The sequence below is a fragment of the Anser cygnoides genome, chromosome 5 (genome assembly GCF_040182565.1).
Source record: "Anser cygnoides isolate HZ-2024a breed goose chromosome 5, Taihu_goose_T2T_genome, whole genome shotgun sequence".
Lineage (NCBI taxonomy): Eukaryota > Metazoa > Chordata > Aves > Anseriformes > Anatidae > Anser > Anser cygnoides.
The window spans coordinates 51,448,829-51,468,246 of NC_089877.1; the positions used below are offsets into that span (position 1 = coordinate 51,448,829).

Consider the following 19,418-nt stretch of genomic DNA (forward strand, 5'->3'; position numbering starts at 1 on the left):
ATACGCAACTTTAATCAGATAGTCTCTCTCCTGTTTTTGCTCAACTATAACCCAAACTGAGAGTAAAACCAAAACTACTTACCTGCCATCTACTTTCCTCATCAATAACTTTTTATCTCCTAAAACATATAAACTTAATTCTAATTCCAACACTTTGCATCTTCCCTCTTCCCCTTTCTTTTCCTTTCTATTTCACCTACACAACTATATTTGAGTGTAAAACCCACAAAAAATGTTAAACAATAACCGCTTTAAAAATACATTTCCAATCATATCCAGTTTTACAGAAAATATCAAAGCATGTGTTGCTCAGCAAACACCTTTCTTTATGCCATTGCTTTACCTAACCATCCACGGATAACATAATGTAGGTATTTTCATTATTCTTTCCAAAGAAAGTCAACATAAGTTTCTATATCCACATGCACAGCAGTCACTTAAAGGTCCTGAAGGAGCTTTAAATATAAACCAGGAGAATATACTGAAGCGGTGCACAAAAATCTGTTTCTCCCATACCACAACGCACAGACTTACCGTTTTAATTTCTGCAGCCTCTGTGCTTATGCTTTCCAAACTGCATTTTGACATCATGATATCAGCTTGTAGGTTAATCACATAATTTGCAAGCTTCGGCTCTTAAAAAACAACAAAAAAAATCTCTCTGAAGTATAAAAATGATTTGAAAAAGGAACTACAATACCAGGGTTAACTGTGGAAATTCATTTGGTTATAAACATTATAAAGGTGTCAGTGCTATAATAAAATAGTTCATTTCTCTTGGCCAGTTAAAGTCCATCCTGAACATGAATTATTTTACTTTAGTAGTAGAAACAAAAAATTAAAGAGTGATTTAAACACTAATTTTCGATAGTTTAAATATGCGAGGAAAGCATATTTCTCTAATCCTTCTTAACAGGTTACTATGATTAATAATTGGTTCATATGAGAAATACAGTAGAAGTATGTTTTAAACGATTTTCTATCTTTCAAATGTAATGTTTTTTCCATGCACAAGTACTTTCATTCACTTAGGTTAAACATTAAAAAATCTGAATTTCATTTAAATTATTTCAATTTGAAGCCACAATACAGTAAATTGATAAAAAAGCCGCAACAATTTCTAAGCACATTAGCACATATTTAAAGTAATATTTTGCAATTATTTAAATGTCAATTTGTATAAACACATTTAACTACACATGTAAAATCAGTCATTCATGACAGTTTCATAGATACGTTAGCAACTTTATAAAACTAAAAACACAAAACATAATATATCTAAGCAGATTTACAATATCCTCAAAGCTCTGAAGCACAAAATTTACATGAGATATTCACCTAAAATATTAGTTTTCCCAGACCTAGAGAGATTCTGAAGTCAATTTTTTTTAATCAATACTGAAAACTTAAATGTAAAATGAATCTTGATGAAAATTTCTACTCCAATCAGTTCCATAAAGTTAACAAGAAGGACACTCCCAAGATTACTTCAGTATGTTCATTTTTACCTCAAATGCTGATGCTGAGCTTTTCCAGAGTTTCCAAGCCTGTAATTTTGTTTCACCCTAGGTAACCTAAAAGGCAATATAAAAAGAGAGCATTTTAACATGAACTGCCATAAAAATCAATTGTGCCATGTGGTAGTCTGCTTTCTTGCATTTTAATATTTAGCTCTGTAGCAACAGCACATGGTCCTTCAAAATCTAATTATCATATGTCCTTTTTTGGCTAGGGATACAGACAGCCAGCATCTGAAAGCCATAAGTGCTCAGGAGATATTTGCATATTTTCTGTTTTATCTGCTAAAGTAATTGCTAGCTGAGTACAACTAGATTTACAGTTTTCTTCCCCTGCGCTCCCTCCACAGGAGTTTCACCTAACACTGTGATGAGGTCTTCAAGCAATTTATCAGCTGACACTTTTGAAAAAGCTTAAAGAATACGCACTTCTTTTGAGAAAGTAAAATAAACAATTTTTGCTTTATTTTACAACAAGAACATGTAGGGAGTGCAAAGCAGAAAATCTGATGAGTACCATGTTAATGTATAAAATAGACCAACACAAATCTTACTGCCAGGGATACTTTTCAAGTTCACGATTGCATCACACACACCTTTTTCTGCACAAAATACAGAAAATTATGGGTAGGATGTAGTGAGTAGAACTTAAATTGATTATAATATATATCCCTGTTATGTCTAGATTATTCATCTATTCGCTGCCTCCAAAACATGAACCAGAATACGTATTGCACTGAACCAGAAAATAGCCTAACAACAGAAAACTGTCACTTCTGCAGGAAAAATACAGAAATAAACCAGTTTATATTGTTTCTTCCTGCTTCTCTTGCAACTACAGCATTTAGTTACCCTTCCACATAACAAACACGAAGTCTCAATTATTTGTCAGCAGAGCTAATGCCATGTATTGCTTCACACAGCAAATACACTTTATTCCATAATCATAGATGGCAAGCAAAACGCAAACAAATTGGTAGGTAAGATTTGGGAGAACCAAAGAAGTGTGTAATTCTCCACCAAGCCCAACGATTTCCTTTGGCACATCCCAGCTGTAAACCCGAAGACTGCAGCTTTAATCGATTGGCAGGCAGGAATTACAGTAGGCCCTTTTAATGCTGAAGCTAACATATAACCAGACAGGCCACATTCCTGAGATGCAGTCAAGTTCTCCTACAAAACAGCAAACTTCGATGCCATTAGCATCTAAATGGTGCTGGTGCACCCGCCCAGACAAAATCCTGGTGCAGCAGTCAGCTGGGCCTGCAGGCCCAAGGCATGTGCAGCTTGCCAGTGATCCCAGCCCAACAAGGGACACAGACAGGGCTTACCCCCGTAAATAACAAAATGAACAGCCAGCTTTGATTGCCTACAAAAACCAGAGCCCAATCTGATGTGATTTTTTCAACCACAGAATACATGTATATAGTATAATATATATAATTTTACTCTACACTGGCTGTAAGTCTTGTTAAGAAAGCAGAGGAGAAAAAGGAAAAGTGACTTTTTAAATGACACTGATACCACTAACAACAGAAGACATTCTAGAAAACTCAAACTTAACAGTAACAATTTTTGAGAGCTCAATATTCACATATTTCATCTAAAGGTAGAAGGTAAGCATTCCAAAACAGCTAGTTATTTTGTCTAATTAGGCACACTGCAAACACACCAAATAATCAAAGTATAAAGCAGCAACGTCAAAAAAAATCAGGTCCTATAAAGATGTCAAGAAAAGCATCCAAGAAGTGACACAAGTTACTCCTGCAGATCTCCAATGCCCTGGCAATCTGCAAGCAACCACGCATCTCTGCCAAACTCTGCCAAGACCTTCAAGTATCTAGGCTATTTGCTACTGCAAAAAAGGCAAGTATGCAAATGTATTATGGAGTATACAGAAAAATATATCAACAGGTCTCATTTTTACTTTTTTCGTACTGTGGTTTTGTAATTCAGTATTTGAAAATCATCTTGATGTGATACCTAACTGCTGCTATTTAAAAAGAGAAAAGATTGGAAGATGGATGAATGAAATATTAGAAACAAAAGAGCTGGTGACACACAACAGGCAATGGACTGAATTTGAAAAAGATTAGTGTTCTCTCTCCATCTACAGTTTGAAGTTAAACAACTATTCCTTCCATCCACATAACGATATTAATGCTTAATTAAACTATTATTCATGAACTGTTACCAGCTTGACAATGAACTTCTTATCTTGTAAGAAGATCTATGCAATCAGACTGAAGCTCACAAGAGAGCTATGAGGTGAACCATCTTGATGCAAACACAAACAAATTGTAGTGTGATTCAAAGTCCTGCAGCATCAGAGGGTAGAAACCACCATTATGGTTAAGAGAAAGTCCTTTGGGCTGGCATCCTGTGTGTGTGTACATGTTATAAAGTGGAGTCAGTACCAAGTGGGAGTCAGCCTTCTCTTCATTATCCCAGCAACCTTATATTTCAAATATTTTTCTTTGGTTTATTACACTGCAAACAAAGCTAGTCAGGAACAACAGTACAAACTCCATACTACCTCAGATTCACTCCAAAAAAAAAATACTCTTAGCATCTAAGGAACTAATAAGCCTTCTCCATGGAAGTCCGGAGGAAAAAAAACACTCAGAACATCCCTTTAAATGAGAAGCCAAGTGTAAGAACACTGAAACATTTAATAGATTTAACAATTAAAGTCAAATTACTCCATGTAATACTTATCTCACCTTTTTTTTCAAGCTATACTTGAAAACTTACCCATTTAAAAATCACAGTTAAGTGCACAGATCCTAATTTATGCAGTTAATAATATTATGACATCAATATCAGAAGAAAACATAGCCAAACAGATCTATGAATTTATTATGTGGTCCTTTACTTAGGTAGCAAATTATTTACTGGTAATTATTTAATTTAGCTAAAGGTTACGTTTAAGCCTCTCAGGCAAGTGTATGTTTTGACAGGAAGGCAATTAAGCAGACCTTAGGGCAGGGATTTCTCTTTTCCCCAGCCCAGGGGCAAGCTGTGAGGCAAGTACAGTTCCAAAGCACCAATTATTCTTGCTTACGGTAAGTAAAAGCAGCAGCTGCCCCCTGAATATAACCCCACGTGGGGATTTCAAGCCTGTTATTTGCGTAAACAAAAACATAAATCCTTCCTCCCCGTGTGGCAAGAAGTCAAGCTCCCCAAAACACAGGTGTCTGACAGTTTTCTGTACTTTCTCTGCCAGAACATCCAAAGTTATTAATGGAGTCCTACAACACAAGAGGTCTCTGAAATTATTAGCATCACAATGCAAAAAGTCTATGGATATCTGGGTTTTAAGCCATTTTTTACAATTTTCACCAAGTCTAAATGAGAGTTCAGATCTCTTAGCGTTGACTATAATATTAATTCATCTATCACCCACGAATCAATGTGGAAATAGTAGGCTTAATTTCCCCAAATTAATTTATGTATCATTAATAGTGCAAATTAACTTACCCTAATGAAACACACAAAATACAGAAGTATTACATACCGATTACTACATTATTTAATTACATTTTGGGCTTTGTGGTTTTTAGTCTATTTTCTTAAAAAAGTAAAGCTTCTCACTAATCACACTACAGGTCTGTGTATACTCTTTCCTGGCCAACTACCTGTGGGCACACTACTGGAATTTTCTTTTATGTGAAGCTGGGATAGAATTAATATTAAGTTCATAAAAATATATTATAAAGACAGTCACCTAACGCTCCCCAAATTAACAGACCTTTGATGTCTTTTTGCATTAACGCCTTCATGTCTTCTTGCCTCAAAAAGAAAAAACACCCCACCACACCTTCTCAGATGCCAGGAAATCCAATCTCCAGACAGATATCTTCAGATAGGGGGAAAAAATAGGGGGGATGAGGAGGGTAGAGGGAAGACTTCATTTTAATTCATTTTACTGAAGAAAAAAACTGCATAAACTGTAAGACATTTCTATATGCCTGCCAGTTTTTACGTATTTATTTTAAACAGACTATATAATAATGTGTAAAGGAGTCGATGAAAATACTCTGTGGAATCTTAACAGTGTTTCAAGTGCACTCACACAAAATATGAAGAACAGCACTCCCCACTGCCAGACAAGAATACATGTGCCTGTTTGCAGAGCGAGCTGAATAAATTACAAAATGGAAAAGATCATTAGAAAAGGAAGTAATTTATACATCTGGCTAACCAACTTACTGTGCACAGCACAAGAAAATAAAGATTTTTATAAAGCTATTTATTGTTTTTAGAGCTGAGAATCAATGAGGCTAACATTAATTACCTGGATGATAATCTCAAATCAACAAGTGCAGTGCCTTTGGCAGTGTTAACAAAACCAACACTAGAAAACTTTGCATACCATGAAGCACTTCACATGGATTCCAGATATTTTGAATTTTTTAAGAATTGAAATAACCTTTCTTCTAACAGTAGTTATTACTGCTTTCTATTTGAGTCACACTGAAAAAATTGCAATCCTTGGGACTTGGGAAGGTAGTAGCTTTTATACCCTACAGAAAGACTGGGTCTCAGCCCCTGAACAGCTACGTACCTGGAGGAGCACAATGAACATTGCATTAAAAGCTACAGCATTTTATATATAATGCTATTCCCTCCATATAAACATATGCATATAAATTAGAACTTAATTCTTTTACATTACTTACAGTTAAACAAATTAAGAATAATAAGACTTCAAGTTATAATGAATTAGCTATTTTTAGTTATTTTAATACATTGACCACTTTTCAACATTGCACAAAAAGGCACATATATTTGCATACTGCCTGGCATTCAAAGAAGCCTTTAAAATTACATTTTAACACTATTAAGCTAGAAGTTTCATACAGTATTTTTGCATCACAGGTTATCTGTAGTACTGTTGGCTTTCAAAAATAACTGGTGACAAGAAACCAACTTAGATATTTTATAAAAAATTACTTGGTGAAAGGATGGCAATAGGACAGCTGAAATCCTTAGCAAAGGTGAAGTGGCAAAAAATAGCAGCACAGGACAAGAAACGTTTGTCTTGTGTATTTTTAGTCCTGAACCAGAGGTAAGAAAAACTGGACGGTTTGTAAATATTATCTTGTGCTCTACAACTTAAGGTTTGCAATGAAAAAGAAAAAAAGAAAAACATCTTTATTTATCAGATGTCTCAAATAGAAATCTTAGGAGTGTAAATATTGCCTTACTATTGACTTCGAAAAATAAAAATATTTAAGATGCACAAAATGCAACTGGAACACCTTGTGCACTGTGCATGGGATCACAGATGCCTAACAGTAACGAGCTTAAAATGTAAAGCCCCCCCCCCCCCCCCCCCCTTAAATGCCTTTCACTCTAACTATGAAAGACAGAAGAAGATCAAACAAGATAGACAGCCAAACACATTAGCGAAGTTGTGAAGTGCCCTGTTCATCATAAGGGTCCCCTAAATGCAGTGCTGATGCAGCTAAGCACCAGTAGCACTCAGAGCCCGCACACACAAATCAGAGAACAGACCTGGTCTGGAGTCAGCCGTCTGTGAATCTTCCACAGGAGCAGAATGAATACAAGGTGACAAAGAATTAGTGCAGATAAAATAGGTATCTGTGAGAGATTTCTCTGTGTGTATGTTCGCAAGTATTTTTGCCTAAAGCCAAGTCTACATTATAGGTAAGAATCTTTCTAATCCAGTGCAGCATTAGTCCAATTTTTCATGTTAGCTTTGTACATCACAAATACAGTAACGTGTACTTATACTATTCACCTTACCAAAAAAGGTAACCAAGCTGCTCCTCCTTGCTGAATAATAAAAGAGCTTCAAAAAGTGAAATAAGCTGTTTTGCTACTACCTATGTGAGCCATTAAAAAAATAAGGAAGATAAGCACATCACAGAACATTTACCTTTTACTTCTTAAAATTGGAGTGGAAGCTATCCCAGCCTATAAACAACAGCATTACCCAGCTATGAACATAAAAGGGTGGTTCCAGATATCAAAGCTATTATGGTTAACTGAATATTGCATCGACTCATTTAATGATTATTGAAAAACGTTAGAAAGCAAAAATAATTGAATTTTGCTAAACAATTCCACTTTTTCTAAATTCTTATATAAAGCCATTCAGGGCTGAGAAATAGCGTTTTAAAGCAGTTAAATCCCGGTAAATGGTGCAGTTGAGAGTTTCCAATGTTAGTTTGGGTTCTGGAAGCAATATAACACTGTAGTACTCCAGCTGGCAATTAACCCTTCTGCCCAGGGGAACTCAGAATTAATATATTCATCGAGTTCTTTCAGTTCCAGATCTAGCCTAAATAACCGGCATAATATTGCACTGGGAAGACAGACATACCTACAGGATCTTGGTCCACATTCATCAGTTAAATGGAATTCCTCTCTTCTGTAGCACTAAAGCATAGTCCTACAATTCAGTCAGCTCAGAATTGTATTTTCAGGGCAGAACAAAGATAAAATTCAGAAGAGCTTTTATAAAAAAAATACATATATCAGTGTAGATTTTGCTCTACCCAGAATTCCAGCTCCACAGAACTGGTTACCAAATAACAGCAGTTTTAAAAAAAAAAATAGAAAAATAAGAAGCAAAGGAAAAAGTTCTGTCCTGTTCATACCACATCAGTTCTAGCTTGCACTGAAGTTGTCAAACCACCTACAATTATGCCTAGTATCATCTGATTGCCGGGGAATAAGCAAGCATTTTACAGGTTGCTTGATTCCAGCACAATTAAGCAGCCAACAGCAGGTAGTTATCAATAAAACTTTTTTTTTTTGGTGATTTTGTCAGTTCTGAATTTTTAGAAAAAGAAAGAACCACATTCTGTGATGTCCACATGGCAGCTGCATGAGCAGAGCCTAGACTGTCTCTCCCTTCCACTGGTGTCCTAAGCTTCTACTCTGGATATATCAGGACCTACCAAAAAAATCCTAGCAGGTATATTCACTACAGAAATCTTGGGGGCATGGAGGGAAAGACAAACAGTAAGGAGTGGAACACATCTCCACGATGCTGACTCTGGCAAAAGAAAAACAGATTCACACATGAATCTCTAATTTGCACTTATCACCATATCATTCTTCCAACCTGAGTTGAGAAAATTCAGTGTTTGACATTTATGACTCATTCTAGGGCAGCACATTGTGGAAACATTCCTAGACACCTTTTGTTATCTGACCCTTGGGCAGCTCCACAAATGCTTCAACACTTTCACTTAACAATGAGTACTGGATGAGGAATATTTTCTTGCCCTCACTTATCCTCCCTGTGCCCTGCAGATGACCAATTCCATAGGTCAGACTGAGCACACAACTCTCCAGAGGACAATCAAATCCAGACTAAAGAGATCCATGAAGCAGCATGCAAGAGGGTGGAAGAAGCAGCAGCTGTAAGGAACACAACCTTTTAGGCAGTATCAGAAGAAATGCTGCCAGCATTTAAATGACAAAGAACAATGAAAGCTCAATCTAGGTACGAAGGAATTAAAGGAAAGAAACGGGTTTCAAGAAGCACAGAAGAAAAACATGAATGCAAGCAAAACATTCGAGAAGTAGAGATACTCCTTCTCAAATTAAAAAAAAATATACTGAAAGTCATAAGACACCAAATAAAAGACATTTAAAAGCAAGGGAATAATACACATTTTAAGACAGAATAATTATTCCACCACAGCATCCCAATACAGCAGGTCTGATTAAATCCACGGTATTAATACCCCTTAATTCAATACTGACTTTTACAAGGAAACTTTAAATAATCAGTTAAAAACTCATTTAGGTTTTGAGGTTTCCTTTGAAACAATTCCTTCTTTACTGATATTAATTACCTGGGTCTACAACTGATAAACATGAACCTCCAATAAGTTAGGAGGGTACTGTTACCACTATTATGAACATTCACTTACTTCATTTACCTTGTTAATTGGTATTTTCCATTATGCAGAACAGCTTGTTTGTCTGCCTCTTACATGTATTGTGGTGTATTTAGAAAGAATTTAGAACTCAGTTATACACAAATTACTTTAAACCATCATTAAACAAAACTTTACATTATGTAAAGTAAATATTTAAATATAACTGGCTTTTAATTTCACTGAATAATCATTTGATTATATCACCTATAGCTAATGAGCTGATTTATTTGAGTGGGCATGAAGAGAGGCACCAACACGTTGAAGGAAGAAGATAATTGAGTGGTATGACTTTCAGAATGATTTACACAGATGTAGTGCCTAACTTTCAATGGAGATTTGAAGTTTTTTCAGAAGAATTTTTTTCTTAACTCTTTCTTAGCTCTAAAGAAGGAGGCAAAGCTGAGGAAATCTAACTTCTCTTTAGTTAACAGATTAATTACAATACCATTCTTGCATAAGAAAAATCAGAAGTACTGTTATTTGAAAACTAATCTCTGCATTTGTTCTACCACTTTAAATACTTAATTAGGCATTTGCTGAACACAGAATACAATACTGACACTCAAGCTCATTTTTTCCTCTAACTACATATAATGTATACAAAAGATAGCCATTTTCAAAATTTACAATTCAAGCTATTTCAGCATCTTCCAAACATACACTAAAACTGAGGAAAAAACAACCTGTAGATTTAGGCCTGTAATATTTGTAATAAGGAGTTTTGAAATGAGATTGTAAAGTTATAGTTATTAGAACTGTGACACTGCTGGACAGATAAGACCTTAGAGAAAGTGAGTCTAATCAATCAAGGCAATGAAGTTAATTTGGAAGGTAAAAGTGAATTAAACCCTTACAGGCAAGCTGTCGCTGAGGAGAGTGGCCCTACTACTTTTCTTCAATTAGGATTAAACACAGAACATATGCATCTTAGTTTCACCAGTGGTGTTTCGTTTTAGCTCTCAAATACTCTCACACAAGCCCATGTCTGGTTGTACAGTCAAAGTTTTCTAGAATATATACAGAGGAAATGTGATATCCCTGGTATAGAAATATGAAGTGTCTCCAGTATTTTTGTCATCACTTCTCTTCCATTTTCACTCAGAAGTGAGACAAAACGCTATCCTCTTGTCAGCTTAACATGCATTTAATAGAGACTGCCATACATGCAAGAACATCCCTCTTCTATTCACTCTTCAGCCCACATGCTGTCTCCTACTCCATCTAATGCTGGCACAACCCTTTCCAGGTAATTTGTGACCAGATCTAGAACATAACAGTAATAAAATCACACAGAAGAAAGCTGTTTCTTAGATGAAGCAGTTTCCCTAATGCACCACACAGCTTCAGAAATGCTTGCACTCAAAGCTTCATAGCAAGTACCATTAAGCCAGGGGACACACATGCATTTTCTTCCTAGGCAGGAACGGCAGCTCAAATGCATGTCCAACTATATACAGCCTGGCATACATGAGAAGCCAACACACCTCAGATGCTTAAACGGAAGTATTTACTGTTTTGAGTATTATCTCCATGGTCATATAACACCTAGCTAGAATGAAAAATATAAAATGTTTGTTTTCTTTAGAAGTTAAAAGTAGAAAACTTGTCTTTTTAGTTAACCCTCTAGACAGTATCGTAACACCAATTGCAAACACTCCTGTATTAATTATTGGCTAAAATTTCATATGAAAATTATACATAGTCAAATGATATTCTAAATAGTATGTCTGTTAATTGAAACTGATAGATATTCTTTACCCCATAAATATAGTAGGATAGAAAAGTTTAGCCCCTACTTTAAGTGTGGAAAACCAAAGAGTGAAAGTCACTCTGTTCGCTTTTTTGGCCATTCTTGCTCAAAGTTTTCATGCATCTTAACTGTACTATCGCCAATAAATTACATGTGTTTTTAAAAGCTGCAGTCAATATTCACCCCTAAACCAAGAGTAACTCAGAGAAAAACACAGCCCAGATAACTTGCATAGCCTAATCTCTACCTTCCATATAATTTTACAAATCATTACTCAAATTGAGGGAAAAAAAGAAAAATCAGAATGTTTTCCTGGCTTACAAAGGTGACTTGCCTTTTCCAACTACTTCAACCTGTTAATTATGTGAGAAGTTCAGAAGCATTTAAAGATTTGTGTTGTGGATAGTGTGAGGTCCTAAAGCTTTGATTTCAGATTAAGGATTACAAATCTCTATCATGCTGGCAGTAAACAGACTTTTTTTTTTTTTTTAAGTCAAGACAATGTTTTGCCCTTCCCTTGCTGAAACCTAACCACTCTGTTTCCAAAAGCTCCTAAGGTTAACCAGACAAAGACTAAAAAATCTCAAAGTTTCAGAAGAATGTGAAACAGCGTAAAAGAAAACACTCATCTTCAAGTTATTAGACTTTGATTTGTATTCAGTTTTACTACCACCCTGGAACACATAATCACTGTTCGATGAAAACAGGAAAAGATGTTCTAAAACTTAGACCATTTTCTTGAATGGCTTCTGAATTTTTTCTTGAATAGCTCCTGAATTACGGAGTCATGAGACTATACTATCACTAGATAGAAGCGATGGGTTTTATACAAGGCATAACTTTGGATCTGAGTTTTCCAAAGCTAATAAGCTAGAGCACAAGTGTTCCATCTTGCTAGCACATTCTGGTGGTATTATCTTTGTTTAAAAGCTGTTGAAACCTCAGAATATTATTCAGTAAAGAAATGTCATTAAGTGGAGGTTTGAATCCATTAGACTTTCCACACCATAAGCTTTCACCCCACACACACTTTGGTTCATATCCTATATTCACCCCAGCGATTTTCATACACAAAACCCACACGATAACTATAATAATGTATCTGATTATAACAACACTTATTAAGAAAAGTGAGAAAGTGGAATGTTGAAAAAATATGAAACAACTTTTAATTAACATGTGAGAAATCAATATTCACATAATATGGAAGTATTCACTGATTCAATAGGGAAGACAATCAAGTGGAGGGTAGTATTTTGGGATGACACCTCATGAGACCGCTGATCCAATCCTGTGGCAACCTAGTGCTAGACAGAGGAACCCTGCTCTTCTCACTGCTCCTTCCCATCTCTAAACAGCTGTGCCCCTGGTCTGACTTGGAAAATACAGTTCAGCTCCCTAACCATGTCATTTTTCTCCTTTACCTAGGGAAGCTTGTGCTTGCTGAACCAGCAGAAATCAATTGTGTGCAGGTGTCAGATGAGTATTAGAGCTGGCATGAGGAGACAATTGTCATCCGTTTTGACAGCCATCATACGGTCTACGTGACAGAAAACAAGCAAATTGGATTCAAGAGGTTTTTGACTGTCACTCAAAAAGAGAGACTAACTTCTTCATTGCCAACTGTTGCTGACCTGTGTGTCACTAAGTGACAAGAAACCTAAAATTCCAGCAACAGAACTTCTTGCTCTCCAGTCCAAAACCAATTAATCGAATGCAACAAAAGAAAACATCTAGTGGCAGCAGACAGCAGTAACAGGATGACCAGATAAAAGACTTTTAACAACTGTTAATAGCTGGCAGTCAATGTATACATTAGTAGCATTATTGGCACATTACTCAAAATGCTTGCCAGAAATCAGCACCTGCTTCATCATTATGCCAGTCACTACATGCCCTAAAATCATCCAGCAGTTTGTTGCATGCCCTCATCCACTGAGATGAAAAACAGTCGGTGGACAGTTTCAACTAATCATGGATTTTGTTACTGAAAACTCATCTTCTATAAGTAACACAGACTTAAGATGACCACTTTTCAGAAAATTCAGTATTAATCAAGGCAGGTTTCACATCTCAATTTCTACACAGCAGAGCATTAACTATGCAAAGATTACCATAGGGAAAATTACTCATCTCCTGGAAGTTGATTGTATGTCTTTCAAAGACCCAGGGAGCTCATAAATGTTTTTGGCATTCTCCCAGTCTTTTTTCAATGAACTACTTCAAGGTAAAAATGCAGGCCTAGGTTGTACATTACCTTCGTAAAACCTACACCTCCTCCTCTGGAGCTCTGTGTCACAGCTCAAGCTCTTTCCTCTCAAATCCCAGGACAGGAATTCTTTAGTGCATATTCTAGTCACACTTCTTCAGAGAAAGATTTCATGAAATTGTAGTCTTTCTGATTACACAGCAAACAAATCAACTGATGTATTCAGCAGATAATCATATAGACTTGAATAGCTGGGTATACATTTCTTAATTATTTATAATCCTTGAAGGCATACAAATAAACAACTCTCTCTTGCAGTGTCAGTTACAGCTTTCTATGTTTCTTCAGTGCCAAAATAAGTCAATTCAGGAGGCTCATGTTGACAGAGTTCAATGTTATTTAGAGCAATGAAGAAAGGAAAAAATTCATTACAAGTGGTAAAAAATTAAAGTGAGGTCCCTGGGATCCTGTTTAATTTTCCCTAGCAAACAGAAAATGCAGGCCTTGCTTAGAATAACTGTAGAAATAATGAGAAAGAAAAATAACCTCTAGGCTCTTAGTAACATGCTCGTGTCACTTTCCTCTTACAGTCTCTGCCATTCAGGTTGACTCCAGGTTGAAACTATTCATTTCCTCAGGTCAATTTTCTCCTTGTTTAGCACCACAGAAACAGGAAAGCATTAGTAGTAAGAACAATAAATAAGTAAGAAATACACACAGATCTTCCCAGGGACTCAGAGAGCATATGGCAGAAACAACAGATCTAATCAAGTTTTCTTTTTGACGTGGTGTACTTTTCATGCCCATTATCCACCTTCAGTAGTCAGCTTCTAAAGCCTTGGAGATCGTTTTGACAGTACTAAGTCAGACAGCAATAGTAACTAAAAATGATCTTAAGTAATGGGAGGGGCATGTGCCATCCGCCCCCCCAAGTCTTTTCGAGAGATCATATCACTTCTTGATTAATAACTTCACAGGGCAGATCAGCAATACGGGCATTTAACTTTAGTGCCATGGTGGCAAAAGGTTGTAGGTAACCAGAGGAAAAAAAAATAACACCCAAGGCTAAAACTCAGTTATACTGAATGCAATTGCTTTCCCCTAGTTTTTCTTTTTGGAAGAAGACATAACTATTGACCATGAAGTTAGCAAGGCAGACAGATTTGCCCACTAAGAAATACAAAACTTAAGCGAGGAACTAAGAGTCTCACTTGAGAGTGATTATACTTGGTCACCTTTAATGATAAGGATATTAGTGCCGAGGTGACTGAACTTTTATAAAGCCAAAGTAAGTCAGCTTAAATGTATCTAATTCTCTTAATGTACAAAGGCAGAATACAAACATCTTGTAACTGTCCTTGATTTAAGCACTTGAAAGTTAAACTGAAAGAATGGGGTGGAGAGAGAGAGATACCTGAATTAACTCTGGACCACTACAGATCATCTCTAGAAGTTCTTAAGCATCAACTATGAAGCAAATTTACATTGTTCACTTCTTTTTGAAGAAGAAAATACACAGCCAAAGAGCCAGCAACAGTTACAAGAAAGCTGTAAGAAACTTGATCTAGATCACAGATGAGGGAGGGAGGCTGTTGCAAACAAAAAAGAAACATGAATTGCAAAGTTAGCCAGCCCAGACACGTTTGCATAGGCAAATCAGCTCAAGGGAGTCAAACAAGTTAACTTCAGAAAAACTGTATTTGCCTCTCTTCCTATGGGGAAAGGAAATTTATGTTATCAGCAAGGAGGTCTAAAATTCCAGCCAGCTTTCATAAAGATTAAAAAAATAATCATTAATTCTTGCATTTTCAAGGAGACCAAGTGTTTCCTGCTACCCAGTCAGGTTTTAGCATCTCTGCTGAGGAAACTCTACGTGGGTTGACATTTTATCAGGAATAAGAGACTCCAAAAGAGAGACAGGCACTGGAAACCAGGTTTTAATAATTAACAGTAAGGGTTGGGGATTTTCTTGTGTACACAAACGGTAAAGAAAAAACAAGAAAAAAACAGGTACACTGATGAGTGATTTATGAAAACTACAAAAAGAATCTAAAAACCCACAATGCCAACTTAAATAGTCCAAACCTGTCTACCTCTATTCCCAGCAGCCATCCCACTGCACGTCGGACACAAATGCACACTTATTTGGTGAACTCAGTTAAGGAACTGATCCTTTATGAATGGCAACAAAAGATGCAAAACATGGGCAGAAACTGATTACACCTTACATGGCAGCATTTGCAGTACTATGTGATGGACATAAAAAAAAAGCAGAGCAAACAAGTTTTTCTACAAGACTCTTGAATTTGCAAGGATGAAGAGAGAATGATTTTGGTTCTAATGCCTTGGTCAGAAGGGACCCACCTGTCCCACTGTCTCAGTCAAAAAAAATAAAATAGAACCTGCAGATTCGTGTATATACAGCTACATAAAAGCCACAACAACAGGTACAAAAGACCCTGGCTTCAGTAGTATTTATGCAAGGAAAAATTGGAGAATATTGCTCTTCCTAGTTCCAGTTCTCTGCTTCACAATTCCGGACCATGCAGCAATTTGAAGGTAAGAAATACCAGGGAAAGTGCCCTTAACTCAGTCTGCAATAAAGAGCAGAAATAACAAGGGAGTTTGAGATACGCTGCTTAAGTTCAAACTTGAACATTTGTGACATCAGTAGGTAAGGCATGGAAGAACTAACAAAACCAAGAGTTCACTTAACAGAGTATCAAGGCATACTTTAATAAAATTGCATGCTGCTGTGTCCCATTGATTCCATCCTTTAGCATGGTTATTTAATGACATTCCTACACCTGCCCACCCCCTCAAATGGTCAGCACTCTTTGAACACCAAACTTTCAAATTCAAACCAAAGATTGCAGTAACTTCATCTAAAAAGTGAAGTTTTATTTTTTACTATATATCAAGTTTTTCTTCTGGTTTATCACAATCCATATGGAAGTCATGAAAGGCTGAAGGATAAAGAAATAATGGAGTGGAGAAAGCACGATTTTCCTTTACTTATTATTTGCCTTCAAGATAGCGTGTTCAAAAAGCACATTTCACACAATTATACAGAGGTCACTGCTCTGTACAGTACTACAATTACACTTCTACTTAACTTAAAGGGAGCCACTTCTGAGGGAGGGGAGCTGAGAGTGTAAAATAAATTCTGTGCTATCAGTATGAAGAAATTACTGCTGAAATACGAAGGTGATGGGACACAGATGGTCAGTGGCTACAGAGCAAGCCATTACGACAGGAGGGAAGTGGAGCACAGCGGCCACCTCACTGCTCTGCCAGCAACCTATCAAGCTCCATATCCGCCGTTTGTACCACACCAACTGCACGAGAGAAAAAGAAAACCACATTTTCTCTCCAATAATTATGAAATAATGGTATAATCCATGTCAAAGTATGCTTTGATGCTTGATAGATTAGATGAAGGCCATACATAAAACTCGTCTGTAGTCTTCGCATTATAATGCTTGTCACTCTATAATGCTCGTCCTTAAGCATAAAATCCTTTCAAAAAATCTTCTTGAACTGTTGCTCTCACTCACATTCTACAGCTTACCCGAAGAGAAATAAGTCAACTCCACGTTCACCATATCCATTTTACCAGGTTGCTCCTTGCTCTACTAAAAAGTATAAAAATGCTTTCTGTTTGTTTTTGTCAGTAATTTGCATTCAGTTACAGATCAATGCATATACAGAAAGTGTACATGGGCAAAGCAGCAGTACTGAAACTCTGTAATAAGGTGCACCTGAAGCAACTTTGTGTCAAGGAAAAAGGACCTTACAAATCTTTGAAACAGGAAATGTATGGAATACACAAAAAATGTGTGTTTTTTTTTAAACTGTAGATTCTGCTTTTTTTCTTCCCATAATCTACAGAGCATTAAGGTAGATCTCAAAAACAAAGTATAACTCCTATAAAAAAAGGTTTGTATAATATGTCAAACAAAGTATCTTTCCAGCTTGTTGGCCTCCCTCTGCCAGTATCCAATGGAGGACATATACGAAGGAGTATAATAGTAAGGGAAGCCTTGAATTTACATAATTTACCTTCACTGACCAGTCACCTTGATGTTTGCCGAGCCTGAGAAGATATTTCCGTGTTTGATAGTTTCTGACCCCCCCCCCCCCCCCACACACACACAAATTAACTGTTTCATTTTTCAGGTAAACTTTTGGCATTCCTAATATGCTGCACCAGGTATTTTAGTTACCCATGATATAAAGTAGTAACTCCTTTCATTTGTTTTAAATCTGTAAACTACAGTAACCTTTCAAAAGCAGGTGAAAAAAAAGTTACTGCACAATGCCCCTTACCCCTCCTCTGGGGACTCTTTCCCCAGGTGAAAAGTCCTAGTCAACTTTGCCTCTACCTTTTTTTTTTTTTAGCCTAACACAGCCTTTTTCATGTAGAATAGACAGACAGGAAGAATACCCAAACTGCATTTAGCATTAAATATATAGGCCAAACAAGGAATTAAACTCCATCATACTGATGCCAGTTTATTTTAATTTAATTGTTAATTCCAACATTTTTAGCTTTTTTGGTTGCTGAGTACTGAGCTGCCACTTGCACAGAACTGAAGCATCACCAAGACACTTTCATAAACAGCAGTAGCTAATTCAAAGCTTGGCACTTCTGAATACACAGGTATATACTTTTAAATCCTATGCATTAATAAATAATGAAGTAGCAATCCAATGAGGATATACATATAAGCACCTTCCAGCTGCAACCTTCTAGGAATATCTCCAAACCTTTTGTAGTTTGGAAGACTACAACACATCTTGGAGACACAGACAATGGGAAAGCTCCTCTTCATAGAGAGACTTAGAATAATTATGGCATATTAGAAGTCATTCCTGTTTGTGTCTATATCAACTGGTTAAAGAAAAACACCACACACACTCAACTCACCAAAGATATGCATGCAGTTCGCACTTCACCACAGCACCCAGAATGGTTTATATATCAAAACAAAAAACAAAGTAATATAAAGAAAAGAGTGTCTAAAAAGTTGTTTTGATTTTTCATTTAAAAGTGGTCATCACCTTCAAACCTACAACTTGCACCACTTTAGCTCACGGTATAACTTGATGTTCAATACCTTAGCGTAAAGACTGCTGATATCTTATAACCTGAAGTACCAAACAACCTCCAGACTTCCAGTATTTGAAGTTAACTGGTGATTTACTTTTTGGAAATAATGATTTATGAGGAAGGATAATACACTAAGAAATCCCTCCAGATGTCAATATCACAGTCAGTTTTCTACCCATTCACTCCTTTTTCCAGTTTTACCCCCGGCACCAACCAACCCCAGCGCAGAACTACGCCTTTTTCCCCTCCTGGCCTTTCTCAGCCCCGAACCACGCGGCACAAGGCACGCCTTCACCACCCTGCCGCTACATTTTCCCCCCTTCTACAAGCGGTCGGGGAGGGGAAGAGCGGCGCGGGGCCGTGCTGCGGGCACGCTGCGGGCACACCGCCCCGCACACCGCCTCACACACCGCCCCGGAGCGGCGCCCCGTGCCCCCCCCATCCCCCTCAGCGCCCCGCGCGCAGACAAAGCCGTGAGGGGCCGGAGCGCGGCCCCCGCCTCACGCACCCGCGGGGCCGGGCCGCGGCCGCCATCTCCTACCTGCTGTGACGGGAGGCGGCCCGGCGCGTCCCCCCGCTACAGGCCGCGTCTCATTGTGCCGCCGCCGCCGCCATTTGCCCGCCGCCGCCGCGCTGCCCCCGGCTGTCAGGTTCCTCCATTCACCTGGGCCCCCGCGCGGCCGCCTCCCCCTGCCTGCCCCCCCCCCTTACGCCGCCGGCCCTACGCAAACGGAGCACCTCCCCCAGCCCTCCCACCCATACCAACGGGGGCCGCCCAACGCCCGCGACGCAAGCCCGCTCCGAGAATTCCGCCCTGCGCAGCTCGCACGCTCCCCATCGCCGCGCTGTGAAAGGAGCCGCGCGATTGGCGGCGGAAGGCGGGTAAAAGGTGAAAGGTTCACCG

At 37.7% G+C, this 19,418-nt stretch overlaps 1 protein-coding gene across 7 annotated transcripts in view; it reads right to left on the minus strand.

The window, feature by feature from the left end:
• The window catches only part of DICER1 (dicer 1, ribonuclease III), a 72,600-nt gene that overhangs the window by 53,112 nt on the left and 70 nt on the right, over positions 1–19,418 (minus strand). For 3 of the 7 annotated variants that reach the window (XM_066998297.1, XM_066998293.1, XM_048070422.2), the window contains exons 1-3: positions 19,056–19,238; positions 1,509–1,574; positions 535–635 (exon numbers count right to left, since the gene is read on the minus strand). The gene's annotated coding sequence lies outside the window, so the exon portion shown is untranslated. Of the gene's footprint in view, positions 1–534; positions 636–1,508; positions 1,575–19,055; positions 19,239–19,276; positions 19,407–19,418 lie in introns of those variants that run through there. The other 4 variants (XM_066998295.1, XM_066998298.1, XM_066998296.1 and 1 more) reach the window with 4 other exon arrangements.